The sequence below is a fragment of the Bos grunniens genome, chromosome 3 (genome assembly GCF_055505025.1).
Source record: "Bos grunniens cultivar Pamir isolate PY7600 chromosome 3, Bosgru_T2T1.0, whole genome shotgun sequence".
In the NCBI taxonomy this organism is placed as follows: Eukaryota; Metazoa; Chordata; class Mammalia; order Artiodactyla; family Bovidae; genus Bos; species Bos grunniens.
The window spans coordinates 834,991-843,069 of NC_141167.1; the positions used below are offsets into that span (position 1 = coordinate 834,991).

Consider the following 8,079-nt stretch of genomic DNA (forward strand, 5'->3'; position numbering starts at 1 on the left):
CCCACACCCGAGTGCTGGCACCTGGCACATGCCCGTGAGCCTGCGCCCGCTCACCCTGCCCCGGTGCGGGGTAGGTCAGCCCAGGGGGCCTGCAGGGAGCTGTGGGCAGTGACAAGGCCTCTGGGTCCAGAACTCAGGGCAAGATGCAGATCTTGCTGAGGGTCAGTGGGTGGCTCTGAGGACAAGGAAGAGAGCAGGAGCCAAAGTCAGCAGCTTTTCTCCTTTTCCTCCTCCTCCTCAAAAGCTTCACCCCGGGAGGAAACTCAGCTGTTATCTACACCTTGGGCTGGAAAAGAACTTTCAAAAGAGGACATTGCGGTAGAAAATTTTAAATTTACTAGATTTTACTCCATGTAAGTACACTTCTTTCTTTTGGAAATAAATAAATACAATTCAAAGACAGTAGACCGAGAGAAATACTTGCAGCATTTTAACCAAATGTTAGGTCCATAAGGGAAGACAAAATTCCTCACTCCGCCGTGAAGCACCCCAGCTGCCGAGGTCCAGCCCCGGCTGATCCAGGGTATTCGAAGGAGAGACGGCTTTGGCGACCTATTCATTTATTTATCAAAGATATAAAGAGTAATAGAACGAGGATAGCTCAGTAGGAAAATTCAGTGGAGAAAAGAAGCTGAGTAGCTTGGTTTACGCGGAAAATCAATATAACCCGTGACACCAGGTTAGCTCTGACCACGGAGGCCGCAGGCGCCCTCTCGAATAGCGGAAAGTGCCCCACCTTAGACAGCTTCTCGAGTGGGTCTTAGAAGCCCAGGCAAATAAGTGGTCGCAGAGGATATCCACGCTCCAGATGGAGACTCAGCTGGAAGTTGAGGGGAAGAATGACATGGGGAGACCAAGCGCTGGTGAACAAGGCCCGTAGCTTTATTTTTAACAGGGGCTTTTATACCCTAAGTTACACACAGAGGATAATAGGGGATGCAAAGTCAGCAGTCTTTGATCCTTATCAAAAACCAGGGTTTCTTTCCTGCAAATTTATCGTATACAAATGGTTTAGGTGATTTACATCATCTTCTGGCCAGAAGGCCTATTAACATTTTATGACTCTTGACAAAGACTTATCAACCATAAGACTTATTTTCTCTAAGCGTAATTAAGGTTTGGCGCCATCTTCCGAAGATAAAATTGCATTCCTATAGGGCGGATGTGTAATGGGTTTACAACACAGGAAAGAATTTATTACCTTAAGGGTCTAAAGTTACTAACACCAAGGCCACTACTTATTTTTTCTACATACCAACTATTAATTAATACATATTCAAGGATACAATACAGGGGATGTGAAACTTGGCAACAAGCATTGGCTCATCAATGAAATCTTTTACTAGTTTTATTCTGACAGTTTCTAACTCTCTGAGAGGCTCTAAGCTATTTGAATATCTTAAGCTTCCCGTGCCTCTCAAGGCTGGGAGACTATAAACAATCGTACGCATAGCTGCAGGAGTCCGGGTAAACTTGTCAGGCGAGTTAGAGAGCCATCTGAGGGGTTTGGATTTAAACACTCCTAATTGCCCAGGAACTTTATGAATTGGAGCTGTAAGTTAACTCTTTGACAGAGAGAGCGAGATGGTGGTGGGGGACAGCCCCCAGTAAAGTCAGAGGTGAGAGCACAAAGCAATAAAGTAGGCAGACTCTGGTTTTTGGGGGGTAGATGCTCCAGAATATCCAGGGGGATTCCTGAGGCTCGATCCCGCCTTTGCGTATGCCGAGCCTCCTTCCTCACGACCTTTGTCACGAGTGGAATGTCTCTCGCCGGCTCCCGGCACCAAGCCCCAGCCAGCCCAGGGTCTTTGGCCATGTGGGTGCCAGGGGTGCCACAGTGGCCAGGCACTTTGGGGCTGCCTGTCCACAGGCCCTTCCCCAGCCTGGTCTGACCCATCATGGTGGATGGGCAGAAGGGCAGACGTGCAGACGTGCGCTCAGAACCCTCCCAGGACTTTCTGGCGAGCTGCTGGAGAGGCCTTGCTGGCACACTCACTTTCTCTCCCATGGTGCTTCGGACACAGCAGGGCTTGGGGGGCAGGGGCGGAGTTCAGGGAGCCCGCACCTGAGGAAAAGAGATGCTCAGCTGGAAGGGTGGCGAGAAGGCTGGGGCCCTGCTCCCTGCCCAGCCGGGGTTCCAGGAGGGCCTTCCTTGGGGGAGCTGGGGCCCACACCATGTACCTCGTATCTGCGGGGGGGGGGGGCGGTGGAGGATGAAAAGAGACAGAAGCACTGTGCTCCCAGCCCCGACCTCACCGGTGAGCCCCACCTGCAGCACCCAGACAAACCACCTGAAGGCTCCAGGGCGTGGCTGCCAGGACTCACGGGGTCAGGTATGGGCTCGTCTCACCTGACAGACCGCCGCCCCTCATACCTCACTGCCAACGGAGCCACACAGCCCAGCCCAAGGTCAGGAGGCAGGGCATCGTCCGCCTGCAGCCACCCTCTGTCCCCGGGGCCCTGGGGCAGTGCCCTCCTGGCACAGGAGGCCCCAGTTTGCTGGGCGGCTGGTCTTCCCCATGGTGCGGGCCTGCGGGGCTCCTTGACTTTCTCAGGGCCCTCGCTGGGCCAAAAGGAGCCCCGAGGAGGGTCGGAGCAGGAGGGGCCTCCGGGAGGGGAGATGCCTGCGAGTAGCCTGGATGGGGAGCCGAATGGGGCAGGGAGAGGACACTGCCACACACAAGTCTGACCCAGCCACTGTGGGGGGAGGGCTGGGGGCTGGGGGATGGGTGGACAGCCCTGGGGGGCTGGGGGATGGGGGACAGCCTTGAGGGGCTGGGGGTGGGTGATGACCTTGGGGAGTTCGGGCTGGTTGATGACCTTGGGGGCTGGGGGCTGGGGAACTGGGGGCTGGGTGCTTGCTTTGCAGGGCAGTGGGGACTTGGGCCTCCTTCTCCGGAGCAAACCGAGCCCCCACAGCGACGGGTGGGGAGTGGCCTGTCTGCGCCAGAGAGACCCTCCATCACCCCAACCCACCCGCTCGCAGCTTCTGTGGACTCCCCCCAGGCCTTCACTGAGTGCCCCACCCCCATCACAGCCCCTCAGGGTCGGGGTCCCAGAGGACAGCTAGGAGCCCCGTGTCCCCCTTCCTGGCCTCCTGTCATCAGGAGCCCATCTTGGGCCTTGTGAACCTCCTGCCCGTGACTGGGCTCTCAGTCTCCTGAGACTGCCTGTCTCTGACCTCCAGGGCCGGATGGGGGTCCCCGGGCAGCACAGCCCTGGGCTGCCCTGTGGACTTGGGAGCTCTGGTTCGGGGGCTACAGGGGCCCCTGCAGAGGCGGGCATCTCCGCGTGCTGTCTGCCCTGTGCCGGAGACCCTGCGGGCGGAACCGGAGGTCACCCTGCAGACAGAGCTGTTGCCCAGGCCCCAGTGCCCACTCTGCAAGGCCTGGATGGGGGACAGTCGTGCCACCCTGGGTCCCCATGGCCTGGCCTTGCCGGCGTCAGAGGCCTTGGCCCGGCGGCCACAGCCCTCATCACCCGGAGTGTCCAGCGGCCCCGGAGGCCCCCTCTGTCCTGCTCACCTCCTCCCGCGTTCCAAGGCCACGGTGCTGCTGGCGGGGGGGTCTCCCACTCAAACGCCAGCAGCCTCAGCATTCCTCGCCTGAAGGCTCAGGCCGGCCCCACCTTTCAGGGGAATGCTCTCTCCCCACCCACTCCCTCTCCTGCCCCTACACCCACAGACCGGGGGCGGGGAGGCTGCCTTGCACCCCAGCTGGGGTCCCAGCACCCAGATCCGAGTAAGAGGAGCGGGTCAAGGTGGGCAGCCCAGGGGCCATTGCTGCAGCCCCAGCTCAGATCTGGGCTGGCACCCAGAACAGGACATAGAGCCCAGGGGGGCTGGGGACACAGGCAGGGGCTGCCTGGGCTCGGGAGTCACGACGGAAGCCCCTGTGAGGCCAGGGTCTAGGGGCTCCTGCTCACCCCGGCAGGGCCCCAGGGGTCGATGGGACTCCAAGAAGATTCCAGCAAAGCGTGGGAGCAGGTGCGGTGGTGCAGCCGGCAGAGCTGCCTCCGAGGGCCAGTGGTTGTCTCTGGGCTGAGGGCTGAGGCCGTGCCCCGGCCCCGGGGTCCGCTTCCCTCCTGCGAGGGGCAGTTTAACCCTACAGGGCTCTGCCCACCAGGGCTGCCCGCACTCTCACTGGGCGGCAGGCACAGGGCCTGCGGGATGGGCGGCACCGGGGACCGGGCAAGAGGGCAGCCTGAGAGCGCAGCTCCGCCCCTGGGCTCCACCCTAAACGGGGGCTGGGGGCCGGCAGAAGGGGGCCTCCCATTTAGAGGCCACGGATGCACCCCCCTCGCCAGCCCAGGGCCGGGCAGCTGACCGCCTGCGGCCCCTCTGGGCTCGGGCTGGTGAACCCCGGGAGCGGGTCACACGCAGGGCGGCCCCCTCACCCCTGCCCCGCCCTCCGGCTCTGAGTCCAGGGCCCGCGGAGGGCCCGGCAGCCGCCAGCCAGCTACCCTGGGTCCACCTGCCCTGCTCCCTCACTGCCCCGATGCCTCGGCTGTGGAGCCGGCTGCTGCTTACCCTGCCCAGAAACAAAGGGACACAGCTGACCATGGCGGCTGCCCCACGGGACGCCCAGACCACCTCAGGGGAGAGGAGAGGGGAAGGGGCCCCGGGGAGACAGGCCTGCCAGGGATGCCCACAGCCGCTTTCTCACACGCCCCTGCAGGAACCACTCTGGAAGCCTGCCAGGATGGACCGGCCCGTGGCGAGGAGGGCTGAGGCTCCCTGGAGGAGCAGGAGCCAGCAAGGGCCGTCCCGAGTGCATTCACCAGGGTGACTGTCCCAGAAGGGGCCATGTCCCCACCGCCGGTGAATGGGAAGAAACTCAGCCCATCCTCTTGGCCCGCGGGGTCTGAGGTGCCTGGAGCCTGGGACGGCAGGCTGTGGGATGCCGGGAGCCAGCGTGAGGAACTCCGCCCATGGCAAAGGTCATGAGGAAGGAGGCTCGGCATATGCAAAGGCAGGATCGAGCCTCAGGAGTCCCCCTGGAAATTCTCGAGCACCTACCCCCAAAACCAGAGTCTGCCTACTTTACTGCTTTGTGCTCTCACCTACACCTCTGACTTTACGGGGGGCTGTCCCCCACCACCTCTCTCTGAAAAAGAGTTAACTTACAGCTCCAGTTAATAAAGTTCCTGGGCATGACAAGAGTGTTTCAACCTACAAACTCCTTTGGAAGTCCTCTAGCCTGCCTGAACAGGTCCTTCCGGCCACATGTGATTGTTCAGAGCCTCCCAACTGTGAGAGGCATGAGATGTTCTTAACTGTCTAAATACAGATTCCTTTGAGCAGTTATAAGATTGATTAGAAATTGTATTGGTGAAGGGTTTTTCACTTGTTGAGCCAATGTTTGCTGCTAAGTTTCCATATCCCTTACCTACTGTGTCCCTGGGAGTATATTGATTAATATAACTGGTGTATAGGAATGTGAGTAGTAGCTTTAATGTTTGTAACCTTGGACCCCTGAGTTAATTCTTTTCTTGTTATAGCCCACCACACCTTTGCCCTATAGGAATGCAATTTTAATGTTTTTGGAGGGTGGCGCCTGACTTTAGAATCATCACCTTTAGAGAAAAATAAGTTTTCTGAAGAAAGGGTCATAAAATGTTAACAGGCCTCCTGGCCAGAAGATGATGTAAATCACCTAAACTTTTGCATATGGTAAGTTTGCAGGAAGAAAACCTGGCTTCGATAGGGATCAAGGACTGCTGACCTCCCCCCATTATCCTCTATGCACAACTTAAGGTATAAAAACTACTTTGGAAAATAAAGTGCAGGCCTTGTTCACCGGAGCTTGGTCTCCGCATGTCGTTCTTTCTCTCACCTTCTGGCTGAATTCCCATCTGGACAGTGGAGGCTCGTCAAGCCTACTAATTATGGCTGGGCTTCTAAGATCTGACTGGGGAGGCCTTAGTGTCTCCTCTCCTTCGGGAGAACGGGAGGACGCCTGCGGCCTATGTAGGTGACGCAAATTCCTTGCCTTGGAATTTCATTAGCTTTCCACGTAAACCAAGTTATTCAGCCTCTTTTCTCCACTGAATTTTCCTGCTGAGCATTCCTCATTCTATTACTCTTTATATCTCTAATTAATATTTAATTAAAGCTATTGTATCCAGTTCGCCGAAGCCGTCCCCGCTTCGAATCCCCTGGATCCACCGGGGCTGGACCCCGGCAGTGGGCCAGGCAGCAGTGGGGCTGGTGGGGCCACCACCCCTGGTCCTGGCGGAGGTCAGGGAAGAGACGGGGGGCGGGGGCAGGCTGGGGCCAGCATCTAGCGTGAGTGAGGTCAGGGGTCAGGGCCACCTGCACCCTTCTGGGGTCAGCGTCCTGATGGACATGCTCAGGTCGCCCACCTGCAGGGCCACGAGGCCACCAGTCTCCCCCCAAGCCTCTGGGCTCCAGAACTCAAGTCCAGCTTACAGGATGGGGACTCTGCCCCACTGCAGGCCTGGGCAGGGTGCCTCCCACCCAGGCGCACCCCATCCCAGGGGCTGAGCAATGGGACGTTCTCGCACCCCCAGGCTCTCCAGCAGCTCTCACCCCACCTGCAGCTTCCTCCCGCCCGGGGGCCACTTGCAGCCCCTTCCTCGACACCCCAGGCCCCTCCAGCACTCTTACATAACCTCTTCTCAGGTTGCAGCTTAGATGTTTTAAGGTGAAAATCAGCTTTTTCTAATCCAAACACAATACGCTCTCAAGCCCTCCCAGGAACCTCAGGGGATTATCCCGGGGAAATCACAGGTGTTGGGGGTCTCTCCTGCTCCCTGCTCCAGACACAGGGCTCCTGTCTGGTCTGGAAGGAGGGTCTCTTGCAGTCCAGCCTGCCTGGCACCCCCTCTCTTGTTTCACTGACTCCAAGACACTGTCCACTGAGACACTCCAAAGCACAGAGGAGTCGGGGGCTCAGAGGCAGATGTGAACCGTCACCAGCCAGTGGGGGGTGGGCAGAGAGGACGGCAGCCCCCACCCCAGCAGCTGTGAGCCCAGGAGCAAGACCCCCACCCTTGCCACCCCCACCCTCGGGGTCACCCCCACCTTCATCATGCCCCCCACCCTCGGGGTCACCCCCCACCCTCAGGGCCACCCCCATCTTCATCATGCCCCCCACTCTCAGGGTCACCCCCACCTTCATCATGCCCCCCACCCTCAGGGTTGCCCCAACCTTCATCATGCCCCCCACCCTCGGGATCACACCCCACTTTCATCATACCCAACTTTGGGGTCACCCCCACCTTCATCATGCCTCCCACCCTCGGGGTCACCCCCCCATCCTCAGGGTCACCCCACCCTCAAGGTCACCGCTCCTCACCCTAGGGGTCACCCCCACTCTCAGGGTTGCCCCAGCAGGAAACGCCTGATGCGAGCCTGCTTCCCAGGGCGCAGCCTCTGCCACCTCCTTCGCTAGGGGGGTCAGCTGCCCGCTCCCCCCCACCACCATCCCAACCCTGAAACAGGTGGGAAACACCAGCCTGCAGCCTGGCTTCCAGAGTCAGAGGCCAAGCTGCAGGGGCCACCCACAGGCCTCGGAGGCTTGGAACCAGAGACCAGCCACAAGGCGCTCAGGCAGCCCCACAGGACCACGTGCCGAGCCCAGGATGGCGGGAAGGGGACGGAGCCCACCACCAGGGCCAGCGAGGCAGGAGGGCCCCAGAGCCCCCGGACGGCCCAGAGTCCCCAGTCCAGGAAGGCTCTCACAGGTGACCTGACACCCTCCCGGGCCGGCATGGGGCCTGGAGACGGGCCCCTGGCCTGTGCCTTGAAGTCCTGCTGAGCCAAGACCCCCCCAAGGAGAACACCCATCTCCCCAAGGACGCACCCCTTCCACAGCCAGGGGGCCCTGGCCAAGCAGGGGGCCTCCAGCCAGCCGTGGCACTGGGGGCAGGGCTCGTAGCCCCTTCGGAGCCAGCTGAGGGCAGGCTGCAGCCCAGGGCTGACTCAGCCATCCAGCCCAGTGGAGCTGCGGGACCCGAGTTAGCCTGTGCCTGGGACATCCAGGTTTGATACGACTGCACCTGCTCCTAGCAGAAAAAGAAGGCAAAGCCTCTCGAAGTATAGACAACGACATCTCC

At 59.7% G+C, this 8,079-nt stretch overlaps 1 long non-coding RNA gene across 2 annotated transcripts; it reads right to left on the reverse strand.

Moving 5' to 3' along the window:
• Positions 1–313: 313 nt before the first annotated feature.
• On the reverse strand, positions 314–4,873 carry LOC147374769 (uncharacterized). Of its 2 annotated transcripts, none has more exons than XR_015154322.1 (2): positions 3,525–3,652; positions 314–2,065 (listed from the first exon to the last, which is right to left on the reverse strand). It is a non-coding gene; the product is annotated as an uncharacterized LOC147374769 (long non-coding RNA). The 2 variants fall into 2 exon arrangements; XR_015154320.1 differs by lacking the exon at positions 3,525–3,652 and adding an exon at positions 3,925–4,873 and having other exon boundaries at positions 860–2,065.
• Positions 4,874–8,079: the final 3,206 nt, after the last annotated feature.